Raw genomic sequence first — 15,386 nt, forward strand, 5'->3', positions numbered from 1 at the left:
GTAGAATTACCATATGATCCAACAATCCCACGACTGAGCACATACCCAGAGAAAACCATAATTCAAAAAGACACATGCACCCCAGTGTTCATTGCAGCACTATTTACAATACCCAGGTCATGGAAGCAACCTAAATGCCCATCGACAGACAAATGGATAAAGAAGATGTGGTACATATATACAATGGAATATTACTCAGCCATCCAAAGGAACGAAATTGGGTCATCTGTTGAGCCGTGGATGGATCTAGAGACTGTCATACAGAGTGAAGTAAGTCAGAAGGAGAAAAACAAATATCATATATTAACGCATATATGTGGAACCCAGAAAAATGGTACAGATGATCTGGTTTTCAGGGCAGAAATTGAGACACAGATGTAGAGAACAAAGGTATGGACACCAAGGAGGGAAAGCAGTGGAGGGTTGGGGGGTGGTGTGATGAATTGGGCGATTGGGATTGACATGTCTACACTGATGTGTATAATATTGATGACTAATAAGAATCTGCTGTATAAAAAAATAAATAAAATAAAACTCAATAATTTAAAAAAAAATGTGACACAGACACTAAGTAAGCAGATGCTGCTGGAAAAATAGCGCCAGTAGTTTAGCTCCATGCAGGGTTACCACAAACCTTCAATTTGTAAAAAAAAAAAAAAAATACAGTATCGGTGAAGTGCAATAAAGTGAAACAATAAAAAAAGAAAAAAAGGAAAAAGAAAAGCTAAAAGTCTTCTCACTATATTCAGGAACAAGACAGGAATGCCCACTCTCACCACTTCTAGTCAACATAGTATTAGAAGTCCTAGCAACAGCAATGAGACAGGAGAAAGAAGTAAAAGATATCCAAATTAGAAGGGAAGAGGTAAAATTATCACTATTTGCAGATGACATGACACTCTATATAGAGAACCTCAAAGTCTCTACCCAAAAAAGTAGTAAAACTAATAAATGAATTCAGCAAGGTTGCAGGATACAAGATTAATATACAGAAATCTGTTGCATTTCTCTACACTAATAATGAAATATGCGAAAGTTTTTTAAAATCTCCTTTAAACTCTTATCAAAAAGAAAAAAAAAACTAGTTATAAACTTAACCAAGGAGGTGAAAGACCTATACTCTAAAAACTATAAAACATTGATGAAGGAATTTAAAGATGATACAAAGAAACAGAAAGATATCCCATGCTCTTGGATTGGTAGAATTAATATGGTTAAAATGGCCGTACTACCAAAAGAAATCTAGAGATTTAACATGACACCTATCAAAATACCCATAACATTTTTCAAAGAACTAAAACAAATAATTCTAAAATTCATATAGTACCACAAAAGACCCTGAATTGCCAAAGCAGTCTTGAGAAAAAAGAACAAAGCTGGAGGTATAAACCTCCTAGACTTCAGACAGTACTACACAGCTATAGTAATCAAAACAGCATAGTACTGGCACAAGAACAGACACAAAGATCAATGAAGCAGAATAGAGAACCCAGAAATAAACCTATGCAATTGACCTACAACAAAGGAGGCAAGAATATACGATGGAGAAAAGACAGTCTCTTCAACAAGTGGTGCTGAGAAAACTGGACAGCCACATGTAAAGCAATGAGATTAGAACATTCTCTCACACCATATACAGAAATAAACTCAACATGGTTTAAAACTTAAATGTAAGAGTGGTTTGAAACCATAAAACTCCTAGAAGAGAATGTAGGTGGAACACTCTTTGACATAAATTGTAGCAATATTTCCTTGGATCAGTATCGTAAGGCAAAATAAATAAAAGCAAAAATAAACAAATGGGACCTAATTAAACTTTAAAAGCTTTTGCATAGCAAAGGAGACTATCAACAAAATAAAAAGACAACCTACAGAATGAGAGAAAATATTTGCAAATGATGTGACTGACAAGGAGTTAATATCCAAATTATACAAACAGCTCTTACAACTCAATATCAAAAAACAAACAACCCAATCAAAAAATGAGCAGAAGACCTAAACAGACACTTTTCCAAAGAAGACATGCAGATGGCTAACAGGCACATGAAAAGTTGCTGAATATCACTAATTGTTAGAGAAATGCAAATCAAAACAATGAGATATCACCTCACACCTGTCAGAATGGCTATCATCAAAAAGTCTACAAATAATAAATGCTGGAGAGGGTGTGGAGAAAAGGGAATCCTCATACACTGTTGGTGGGAATGTAAGTTGGTACAAACATTATGGAGAACAGTATGCAGGTTCCTCAAAACACTAAAACTAAACCTACCATATGATCCACCCAACCCATTCCTGGGCATATATCCAGAAAAGATGAAAACTCTTAATTCAAAAAGATACATGCACCCCAATGTTCATAGCAGCACTATCTACAATAGCCAAGACATGGAGTGCCCATGTCACTCCATGTTGGAGTGCCCAACCCAAGTGCCCATCAACAGATGATTGGATTAGAAGATGTGGTATATATACATATATATATATGTAATATATGCATAATATGGAGTATAAAATGGAATATTACTCAGCCATAAAAAAGAATGAAATACGGCCATTTGCAGCAATGTGGATGCACCTAGAGAGTATTATGCTTAGTGAAATGAGTCAGACAAAGAAAGACAAATACTCTATGATATCACATGTGAAATCTAAAAAATAACACAAATGAATGTATATGCAAAACAAAACAGATTCACAGATATAGAAAACTAATTTGTTACCAAAGGGGAGAGTGACAAATTAGGGGTATGGGATTGAGAGACACAAACTGCTATATACAAAATAGATAAACAACAAAGGATATACTGTATAGCACAGGGAATCATACCTATTACCTTGTAATAACCTATAATGGAGTATAATCTGCAAAAATACTGAATCACTATGCTGTACACCTGAAACTAACATAATTTTATAAATTAACTATACTTCAATAAAAAGGAGAAATTTTAAAAAGCCATCCATATATTATTCAAGTCTGACTATAAAAATGTGCATTCTTTAAAACAATTTTAATCAAGGTGCTGAAAAACTGTCATCTATTTCTGTCTTGGGCTGGCTTTGGTTATCATACCACATTGCTAGAACTTATACTAACAGATTATTTTTTTAAAGCTTCATTTATATCTTCCCAATCAATCTATTAAAGAAAAAAGATTTGCTTTCTTTAAGATCATGGAAAAGATGAATTTTAAAACAGCAATATACATTTGGTGTGCAATTTTAAATATTGTCTCTACCTATATTATTTTCTGCCATTATTTAGTTATTTAAATATTCACTTTAATGTCTTCTTTAACTAGAATATAAGATTCTGTACAGTATATATATTCTGCATTCTCCACAGCACTCTGCATGTTCAAAGTGTGGATGGGCCTCATTCAATTAGTTGAAGGCCTTAAGAGAAAACACACTGAAACCCCAAAGAAAGAGGGAACTCAGCCTCAGACTGTCTTGGACTTGAGTTGCAACATCAGCTCTTCCCTGGGTCTCCAGATTGCCAACCCTGCAGATTTTGGATTTCCCAGTGGCCACAGTCACATAAACCAATTCATATTCATTCTCTCTTCCTCCTTCTCCCCCTCCTCCTTTCCACTCTATATATACTATTGGTTCTGTTTCTTGAGAGAACGCTGAGGAATACATTCATTATTCCACAGGGTCAGCTACATTTCATGAGACTAAAACCATGATTTAACATACTCTTTAAGGCAAAAAGTTTCTGGAGAAAAAGATACACCAACCTAAATATAACCAAGGCCTAAACTAAGGATGTTAGATTATTATAAAAAGGATGGATGAGGACAGTTGTATAAAGAACAATCTACAGGATTTATCTTAATAGAAGTGAGAAAAAGAGTAGATTATATAGACTATTTCATAATTACCACCATATTTCTTTGATTCTAAGCCATATTATTTTGTTTTTTAACATTCAAAAACATATAAAATTGTGATGCATCTTACAATCACTGCCAGTCGGGTGGCAGTTCTGACATAGTGACCACTGCCTGTGCATTTACATCAAAATTCTCAGAACCAGTGTCAGAGACAGAGAAAAATGCAGATATGATAATGGAACACTCTTTTAAGAAATGTTGCATCACCAACTCTTGATGACAGAGAGGATGATGCTGTACAGAAAAACATGGACAATGAGGACTCTAAAGAAGAAGAGATTCAAAAGTGTCTGCCTTTGAATGTGAAGAAGTTTAAGGAATGCCTTGATCAATTTATTTGACTTACATTTTTCCTTTTCTTGTTTGCATGAAAGTGATGTGACTTTTTAAAATTATCTTTAAGAGCATTTAAAATAAACACTCTTCCAGTGTGTATAAAATAAAATTGTAGTACTAAGAAAGTGTCACTTCATAGTTGAAATTGCAGAGGGTTTTTTTTTTCCCAAACTAATAAAACAACAGTGTGTCTTACAATGAATGTGATCTTAACTGCAATGAAAAATAGCAGCATACTGGCTATCAGAATCTCAAGTGTATAGAACTAATGACAACTCCAACCATCTTTTGAACCTTTACTCTATGCCAACAGTTCTCAAACTTGAATGGGCATCAAAATCTCCTGGAGGGCTTGAATAAGATTACTAGGCTCCTTCCCCAAGCTTTTCGCTCAAGGCAGCACAACTCATGTCAGACCTACTCCAGCAAGGCTGCGAAACCTCATATACTCTTGACCTGGGCAGGATTAGCTCAGGGCAAAGGGTTGAGCCTGCAGAGAAAGGGTATCAGTACCTGCAGCTGCACAGAGGGAGGGGAAACAGTGACTGACACATGTGTGATTCATTTCCAAATCCAATTCTGACACCAACAATCTGTGTGGTAACGGTACAACGTACTAACATTTCCAATTATTAACCTGAAAAAAAAGGAAGAAGTAAGACCCTTCTAGCTCTAAAATTCTAAAATCTTTGTCCCAAGCAAAGAAAAAAAATGTATAATCTAGGTCACTCATGATCTGGATAGGCTTTCTACTCAGGCCTCACGCAAAATATAACTTTTAACATTCCAGTTAAAACTGGACTCCAAATGAAGAACTTCCAAAGTAGTGAAGTAAAAAGTTCAGCAATTCTTCTCCTCAAAACAATGATAAAACTGCACAAAATTGTCACAACAACCATTCCAGGACTCTGGAATATAAGAAATTGAATGGCTTTCATTCAAGAAAAAGTACTGAACTTGGAGGAAGAACAGTGGGAGTGGCATTTTAGCCTGGAGCCATCCTCATACACCAGTACCCTCCAGCCCCATCAGTACCAGGGCTGGGCAGGGCATGAAATGCAGCAGCTTTGCTGCTAAATAGACCTGACTTGATTTGAAGCAAAGTGTGGAAAAGCACCATGTCCATAGGCATAAAAAAAAAGAATAGCAAACTTGGTGGCAAATAATCAGGGAAGGCCAACATCACAGTTGCCTGTGGTTGTGATCCTGTCTATACCATTACTGGACCAGAAAAATACTGGAGTCGTAAGTACCCACCCTCCATCACACCTAATTCCAAAATGAAGAGTGGCCTGCCATTTTCTCTGCCCTCTTTACTCATCACCTCCACTCCTTACCCACCTCTAAAAAGGATAAGAACTTAAGCATGGAATCCAAAGACACACAGATTATATCTAAATTCATGTTTTCAATGAAGACATTACTCCCCTCTGGCTAGTGAGAAGTCAATTATATCTGCTTCTTGACTCTTAGTTGGGTTCTAGTTAGATGAGACATATTACAATTGAGTTCCAAGGAGAAGAGGTTTTATTACAAACACTAATAAAAGTCAGCTAGGATATTGGCCTGGAAAAGTATCTTTTCTTTTGCCCTCTTGTAACACTAAGGTTAGGGAATTGAGATAACTTTCTCAACTTATGAGTCCCTAATGTTTATCCCCACAACAGAGTTTCCATCTTATGCTGTGAAAGAAAAATGTAAATGCTAACTTTATAATCTCAATCTATATAACTGTCAAATGGAATTTTCCTTCACCCAAGGAGGTGGTAAGTTGTGGTGAAGATATTAATAATAAATGTAGAAGTTCTTTATAGGAAGTCTCTCTGTCTACCCTTTATTTAAATTTATATTTTATTTATTTATTATGATTTTTTTATACAGCAGGTTCTTATTACTCATCAATTTTATACACATCAGTGTATACATGTCAATCCCGATTGCCCACTTCATCACACCACCACCCCCACCCGCCACTGCTTTCCCCCCTTGGTGTCCATACGTTTGTTCTCTACATCTGTGTCTCAATTTCTGCCCTGCAAACCGGTTCATCTGTACCATTTTTCTAGGTTCCACATATGTGCGTTAATATATGATATTTGTTTTTCTCTTTCTGACTTACTTCACTCTGTACGACAGTCTCTAAATTCATCCACGTCTCTACAAATGAGCCAATTTCGTTCCTTTTTATGGCTGAGTAATATTCCACTGTATATATGTACCACATCTTCTTTATCCACTCATCTGTCTATGGGCATTTAGGTTGCTTTCATAACCTGGCTATTGTAAATAGTGCTACAATGAACATTGGGGTGCATGTGTCTTTTCGAATCATGGTTTTCTCTGCGTATATGCCCAACAGTAGTGGGACTGCTGGGTCATACAGTAACTCTATTTTTAGTTTTTTAAGGAACCTCCATAGTGGCTGTATCAATTTACATTCCCACCAACAGGGCAAGAGGGCTCCCTTTTCTCCACACCCTCTCCAGCATTTGTTGTTTGTAGATTTTCTGATGGTGCCCATTCTAACTGGTGTCAGGTGATACCTCATTGTAATTTTGATTTGCATTTCTCTAATAATTAGTGATGTTGAACAGCTTTTCACGTGCTTCTTTGCCATCGGTATGTCTTCTTTGGAGAAATGTCTATTTAGGTCTTCTGCCCATTTTTGGATTGGGTTGTTTTTTTTTTTAATATTGAGCTGCATGAGCTGTTTATATATTTTGGAGATTAATCCTTTGTCCTCAGATTCATTTGCAAATATTGTCTCCCATCTGAGGGTTGTCTTTTCGTCTTGTTTGTAGTTTCCTTTGCTTTGCAAAAGCTTTGAAGTTTCATTAGGTCCCATCTGTTTATTTTTGTTTTTATTTCCATTACTCTAGGAGGTGGATCAAAAATGATCTTGCTGTGATTTTTGTCAAAGAGTGTTCTTCCTGGGCTTCCCTGGTGGTGCAGTGGTTGAGAGTCCGCCTGCCGATGCAGGGGACACAGGTTCATGCCCCGATCCGGGAAGATCCCACATGCCGCAGAGCGGCTAGGCCCGTGAGACATGGCCGCTGAGCCTGCGCGTCTGGAGCCTGTGCTCCGCAACGGGAGAGGCCACAACAGTGAGAGGCCCACGTACCGCAAAAAAAAAAAAAAAAAAAATTCCCTTTAGAGAGGAATAGAAAATAAAGCAAAATCCTAGAAATCTTCTTTTCCTAATCCATCGGAGCAGTCTGCTTTTTAAGTTCTGATTTCAGTTTGACATTATCAATGGGATGTCCGAGTAGAAATGCCAGGAAGCAGTCAGAAATCAAAACAATTGCTAATCAAAAAAAGTAAATAAATAAGGTGTAGGTCTTCCCTGGTGGCGCAGTGGTTGAGAGTCCGCCTGCCGATGCAGGGGACACGGGTTCGTGCCCCGGTCCAGCAAGATCCCACTTGCCGCGGGGCGGCTGGGCCCGTGAGCCATGGCCGCTGAGCCTGCGCGTCCGGAGCCTGTGCTCCGCAACGGGAGAGGCCACAACAGTGAGAGGCCAGAGTACCGTTAAATAAATAAATAAATAAATAAATAAGATGTAGTTCTTCACTTGTCTACCTTTCAGCTGAATATTATGGAAGAGATCTCCCTTAGTTTGAGATCCCCATAAACAAACCCTAATAATAGGATTCAGATATAAGTAGTTTATTTCAGGATGTATAGGAAATCCTGTTAGGGGAACTGGGAAGTGAGACAGGTAAGGGAAGGAAGTCAATCAAGCCAGTCAAAGCCAGCTACACTATAGGTGGCTGAAGCTTAATCCCTGAGGAAACTCTGAGAACCAGTATAAAACACCACGCTTCAGAGTTAACCCAGCCAGGGATCAATCATTGGTTGACGGCTGCTGTAGGGGGTGGATGAGTATTAATTCCCTAGCACTTTTAGCCCTCCTGAGGGGTGAGAGTGGGTGTGGGGAGATGAGGTCTGGAAAGGCAAGGGTCCTGTAGTTCCATGGCTTCCAGAAAGGTCCTCAAAAGCCCTAAGGGAAAGTAATGCAGATGTTGGCAAGCAGGTGGAAGTAGGGAGAGCATAATGAAGTGGTAAAGCACCAAACATATGGTCAGGACACTGAGGGCTTTTAATCAACAGCTATCCCTAAATTACATTATTTGTGTCCAAGACTTAATTATCACTTACCTGATGATGGATCCATTCTACACTATGGTTTAAATTCAACAAACAGACCAACTATCGTGGCCCAGCTATCATATAAAAAACAAGTTAAAATATCAGCACCAGTTCTTAGCAAGGTCTAGGATCCAGTTTCTATATGGAGGACTTAGGAATAACAAACTGGTTTAGATGGGTGTGGTAGGAGATTTGATACTGCATATCAAGTACACTATAGTTGCTTATATTGTTTACTTGCTGTATTTGCATAGTAGGTATTCTATATTAATTCGATTGGGCTGTGTGTGTGTGTGTGTGTGTGTGTGTGTGTGTGTGATTTTGATGAAGTTGGTGTAGAGGTTCTACATATGTGGTTCACATCCACAGGATACACCTCTGTGGCCCACTGCTGGAACCTTTCATTCTGTCAACTCCACTGCATGCACTGGAGGTTGCTGCACTCCTGGTTCTGTACCCCATCCTTGAATGTTTCTTCTGGACCCTACAGTTTTACTGACTATTCAGACTTACCTTCCAGTTCTTGGCATATAGTCCTTGGTTGTCTTTGCTGTTAAGGTTTTAATGCCTCTGTTATCTCTAATAATAAACTTCCTACTCCAGTCCCCCTGCCCTGTAAAAACCAATCCTAAAAATATAAAGTAAGAGGAAAAAAAGGAAGAGATGGGAAGAAAGGATTTACACCATTTAAACCTCTAGTTCCTAATTCTCCTTTAAACTCCAGATTCTATAACCAAAGCTTTTCCCTCTGACATTTCAAACTTAGTAGCATTTTCTATCTTAAGACTTCAGCAATCCCAGTAAGTAACACAGCCCATATGTCTACTAAGAGACTTGTATGAGAATATTCATAGCAGCTTTAGTAATAATAGGATGAAACCAGAAACAACACAAATACAAACTAAGAGTAAAATGAAGAAATAAATTGTGACATATCAATACAATGGAAAACTACATATTAAAAAAGAATGAACTACATCTAGTCACAACAATATGGATTACTATCACAGCATAATGATGAGTGAAAGAAGCTGGATACCCAGTATGCCCATATATTCTGTATGATTTCATTTATATGAGGTTCAAGAACAGGAAAAACTAAATCTATACATTAATCAAAACAGCATGGTACTGGCACAAAAACAGACACATAGATCAATGAAACAGAATAGAGAGCCCAGAAATAAACTCATGCACTTATGATCAATTATTCCACAACAAAGGAGGCAGGAATATACAATGGAAAAAGACAATCTCTCCAATAAGTGGTGCTGGAAAACTGGACAGCTACATATAAAAGAATAAAATTAGAACATATTTTCATACAATGTACAAAAATAAAGTCAAAATGGATTAAAGACCTAAATATAAGACCTGAAACCATAGAACCCCTAGAAGAGAACATAGGCAGAACGCTCTTTGACTTAAATAGTAGCAATATTGTTTTTTATCTGTCTCCTAAGGCAAAAGAAATGAAAGCAAAAGTAAACAAATGGGATCTAAAAACTTAAAAGCTTTGCACAGCAAAAGAAACCACCAACAAAAAGAAAAGACAACATACTGAATGGGAGACATATTTGCAAATGATATGACTGATAAGAGGTTAATATCCAAAGTATATGAAATGTTCAAATAAATCAGTATCAAAAAAACATAAACAACCTGATTAAAACATGGGCAGAAGACATGAATAGACATTTTTCCAAAGAAGATATACAGATGACCAACAGGCACATTAAAAATGCTCAACATCACTAATCATCAAAGAAAATGCAAATCAGAACCACAATGAGATATCACCTCATGCCTGTCAAAATGGCTATTATCAAAAAGTCTATAAATAACAAATGGTGAGGATGTAGAGAAAAGTGAACCTTAATACACTGTTGGTGGGAATGTAAATTGGTGCAGCCACTATGGAAAGCAGTATGGAGGTTCCTCAAAAAACTAAAAATAGAAATACCATATGCTCTAGCTATTCTACTCCTGGGTATATATCCAAAGAAAATGTAAACACTAATTCAAAAGGATACATGCACCCCAATGTTCATAGCAGCATTATGTACAATAGCTAAGATATGGAAGCAACCTAAGTGTCCATCAACAGATGAATGGATAAAGAAGATGTACACACACATACACACACACCCACACAGACAGGGGTATTACTCAGCCATAAAAAAGAATAAAATAATGCCATTTGCAAAAATGTGGATGTACCTAGAGGGTGTTATGCTTAGTGTAATAAGTCAGACAGGGAAAGACAAATACTCTATGTTATCACTTATATGTGAAATCTAAAACAATAAAACAAATGTGTATAACAAAACAGAAACAAACTCACAGATATAGAGAACAAACTATTGGTTACCAGTGAGGAAAGGAAGCAGGTGAGGCACAAGATAGAGGTATGGTATTAAGAGATACAAACTACTATGTATAAAATAAATAAGCAACAAGGATATATTTTATAGTACAGAGAAATAAAGCCATTAGTTTGCAATAACTGTGAATGGAGTAGAATCTATAAAAATATTGAATTACTATGTTGTACAACTGAAACTAATATAATATTGTAAGTCAACTATGATTCAATTTTTTAAAAAAATATAAACCTAAAATGATAGAATTCAGAATAAAGGCCACCTCTGGGTAGAATCAGAGGTCATTCACTGTGATTAGTCATAAGGGAAACGTGGGATGTTGGAAATGTTCTATATCTCTACCTGGGTGATGCTTACACAAGTTTAAACATACTTAAAAATCCATCAAGCCGTATCCTTAATATGTGTGCCATTTAGTCTATATATGTTACATATATTTGTGTGTGTATGTGTGTGTGTTCATGTGTGTGAGACCTCAATTTTTAAAAAGGTAGTGATATATAACCATCAGAGATAGGAGAAGAATAAGGAGACTCCAGGGTCACAGAAGTCAAAAGGAGAACAGGGTTTCCAAAAAGGTAAGGTATGATCAACCACATGAGTACTACAGAAAGAAAAATCAAAAAGAAAAACGACCAAGAAGTAGTCACCTTATTTAGAAAAGTGGAGGTTATGACTGCTTGGGGGACAGCAACAGGAAAAGTCAGATTACTGAGGCTTTACTAGATAAAAGAAGGAACAGATGACCTTCAAAAGGGAATGGGAAAAGAAAGATGGCATGTAGTTTAGGGAAAAGAAGGTCTAAAGGAAAGTTGTGTCTTTTTGGAGGTGAGTAATAAGAGAGGGATATGAGAGAAAAAACTTGAATATGTTGAGCCAGTGAGTTAAAAATAACTAAAAATAAAAAAGAAATGAAATGCCTAATGGGCTAGGCACAAGGATCTAACTACAGCCCACAGGGCAAATCCAGCCTACTGCCTATTTTATAAATAAATATTTAGTGTAACACAGTGACCCCCCATTTGCATATTATTGTCTAAAGCTGTTTTTGCCCTAAAATGGTAGGACAGAATAGTTGCAATAGAAACCACCTGACCTCATACAGAAAAGTTTACTGACCCCAGAATGAGGGTACTCTAAGAGCTAAAAGGAGAATTAATAGACATAGAGAGGTTAACTCTCTACAAGAGTAGAAAATGTGAGATTTTGTCAACAAATAGTGGTTGAGAGAGGGAGGGATATAAAAAAATTAGTCCTATTCTATGCCAGGGAATGAGCAGTGCACTGAGTGTCCATATATAAATTAGAAATGGTTTCAGGCCCCCAGAAAATAAGTCAACTGTAATAATATTAACAATTACTACTGATGCTTCTACTACTACAGCAATGACTAATATTAATATCATACTGCTTACTGAACATTTCCATCTGGATATTCTCAATGTCACCACAAACTCAAAACCAAACTCATAATCTTGGAATCTTCCTCTCCCTACCCCCTAGCAATTTCATTCTCAAGTCCTGCTTTGTTTATCGCCTGATTATTTTTGGAACCCATCTACTTGTTTCTGTCCCCTTCACCTCCACATACAGTCCTAGCCACCATCACTCTTTCACTTGAACCACTACACTAGGTTCCTAATAGAGCTACTCATATTTATACTCTTAGTCCCCTCCAATCCATTTCCTACAATGCAGATTCCAAAATACAAATCTGATCACAATCTTGTCATGTTACTCTCGCACTTCCCTTCCCCCCCGTCATCCTAGCTGGCTTAAACCCCTTTGACAGCTTTTCAGTGCTCATCTGATAAAATCCAAAAGCCCACTCATGGCCCAAAAAGACCTTTCCAAAAAAGATCTGTGATGATACTAGTCAATTCAGCTAAGCTAACAATATTTCCTGGATATCCCTTCCTTACATAGTTTCAGGTTAGAGTTAGCCACAAGAAGAAATCTGCATGTAATTTTGAAGGCAGAAGTAAAGAAGTAGCCTTTATGCTCCAAAGTTCAGTACAGGGGCACCACGCACTGTTGTGCATGTTGACATTAATCTGCTGGCTCCCCCTTTCGGTATAGAGCAGCATCTGAGCCTGCAGCTGCTCCAGATCCTGCCAGATCTTCTTCAGCTTCTCCAAATCCTGGCACATCAAGCCTTTCTGGACCAGGCACACGTGCAGCTCCATGGCAAAGAACAGCACCTCTTCCTGGAGGTCACCCACATTGTCAAGACTAAAGAAGGCAAGAGTCAGATATAGGTTCCAGTTTGTTCTTATGGGTTCCAACCTATTCTAGTAGATTCTAGTTCATATTAGTTCTTTCTGATTTTCAGCCCTGCTGACCCAGCACCAGATGCAAAATTATAAGCCCTCTATAAGCTTTTCATCTTTATAATAAATATTTTATTCCATATCACTCTTAGTGGTTCTGCTTCCCTGATGGAACCCTGAATAGATTCAAGTGCCAATTAGCCTGCCTGTCTTTCCAGCCTCTGAGCCACCTTCCCTTTCACTCTCTGTGCGGTAACCACCCACTGCACGTTCCCACTACATAGGCTTTATACATGATACTCTTTCTGACTGAAATCAACCTCCATCGGTTCCTGGTCTTTGCCTAGTTAGAGCCCACCTTCCCTGACATTACTCTCAGAGCATTGGATACTTTTCCTTCGTAGCACTTATACTAATAATTATACATTTATTTTTAATCAATTCCACCTCTGTCGCAGGCCTATAAACTTGCAAAGAAATGCGACTATGTTTAGTTCTGCTCACAGTTGTTTTCCAAGCACCTAGAAAAGCACCTGGGACATGACAGGCGCTCAATAATGAGTGAATAAATGAATGAATATTTGCTCTGTACCAAGCACTATGTAAAAATGTTTTATGTAGATTATCTCACGTAATACAAAACTGCTATGAGTCTGGAACTATTATCATTCCCATTTTACAGACGAATAGATGGTTACATTGCTGTAAGTGGTAAGACTGGTACCTTACCACTTATGCACAAAGAACAGCTTTACTCCAGCATTCACACTATCAATCCCTTTGCCCTTCACAACACTATAAGGCCAATTTAATAAGATTTTTCTTTTTCATTTGACAAATGTATAAGCTGAGAGTTAAGAAGTTAGTTGACTTGCCTAAGGCCATGCTAGGTACCAGCTAAGGCTAGAGCCCAGGTCCAACACCAAGTTCATTGCTTTTTTAAAAAAAAACCTTAATCCCACTACCTCCATGCAGCCAGGCACAAATTCATCCCTATACTCTATCTACATTCAGATTCACCAAATCTCTCCTTCTGTGACTAACCTCCACAGTAAACTCTCTATGAGCACGATCTTCTTTTCAGAAATTAATAAAGTTAATGGGAAGACATAGCACAGCACTTTAAACAACACAGTTGTATGCTAAGTTCATACAATGTCATGGTTTAGTTTCCGTTAGCATCATTTTAACACATCTTAAGACCTTTAATCAAAGGGAATATAGAATGGGGGAAAATGTATATCATAGCATATTTATATGGAAAAGTTTTTCAAAAGGATGAAGTTAATTTTTCATAAGGAAAAGTAAGTAAGGAAGAAGGAAGAAATAAGAGGAAGGGAGGGCTTCCCTGGTGGCACAGTGGTTAAGAATCCGCCTGTCAATGCAGGGGACACAGGTTTGAGCCCTGGTCCGGGAAGATCCCACACGCCGTGGAGCAACTAAGCCCATGTGCCACAACTACTGAGCTTGCACTCTAGAGGCCGCAAACCACAACTACTGAGCCCACGTGCTGCAACTACTGAAGCCCACGTGCCTAGAGTCCGTGCTTCACAACAAGAGAAGACACCGCAATGAGAAGCCTGCGCACCGCAACAAAGAGCAGCCCCTGCTCACCACAACTAGAGAAAGCCCGCGCGCAGCAACGAAGACCCAACGCAGCCAAAAATAAAAAAAAGAGAAAAAAAAAAAAAGAGTAAGGGAGGAAAGCCAAGGGAAGAGGGTGGAAAGGATGGGTTGAGGTTTAAATTTTTCTTCCTAACAAAATTAAGCCATTTTTTTCAGTCACATAGGAGTGTATGATTTCATTTGCCTCTACAAAATATGCTTAGTCATTAATTCTAAGTAAATCACACGGCCTCTGGCAATGGCTGTCCTGTGTGACACATTCTAGATTTCAACTGTCAATCACAAGAGATTCTAATATTTCCACAGTGTCAAAGGTAATAATTTGAGAATGAGGACAGCAGAGTGAGAGCACATGGCAGATAATCATACTGACAACACATGTCAATCTTCATAAGACTCAACTCAATGGTTTAGATACTTCTCACAAATTCTAGAGTCCAATCCAAGTGGATTATTCCTAGCTTGGGTTTTATCATATTGGAATGTTCTGGAAACAAATAATTCTTCATTCAAATCCTACATTCAGAAAATGTTCTTCCTTTCTCTACTAATACCTCACCTCAAAACTGTTCTACTGCTATCAAATGAATTTAATTTTGTGCCTACAAATGCTAACAAAGTAAAGGATTAAGCCCTTCTTTAGGATTAAAATTCTTCAATTTTCTTGATATCCTCAATAGCAAAGCTTTTTAAACTAAATCATCTGTAAAACCTTAAAAAG

Source organism: Hyperoodon ampullatus, assembly GCF_949752795.1.
Source record: "Hyperoodon ampullatus genome assembly, chromosome: 2".
Lineage (NCBI taxonomy): Eukaryota > Metazoa > Chordata > Mammalia > Artiodactyla > Ziphiidae > Hyperoodon > Hyperoodon ampullatus.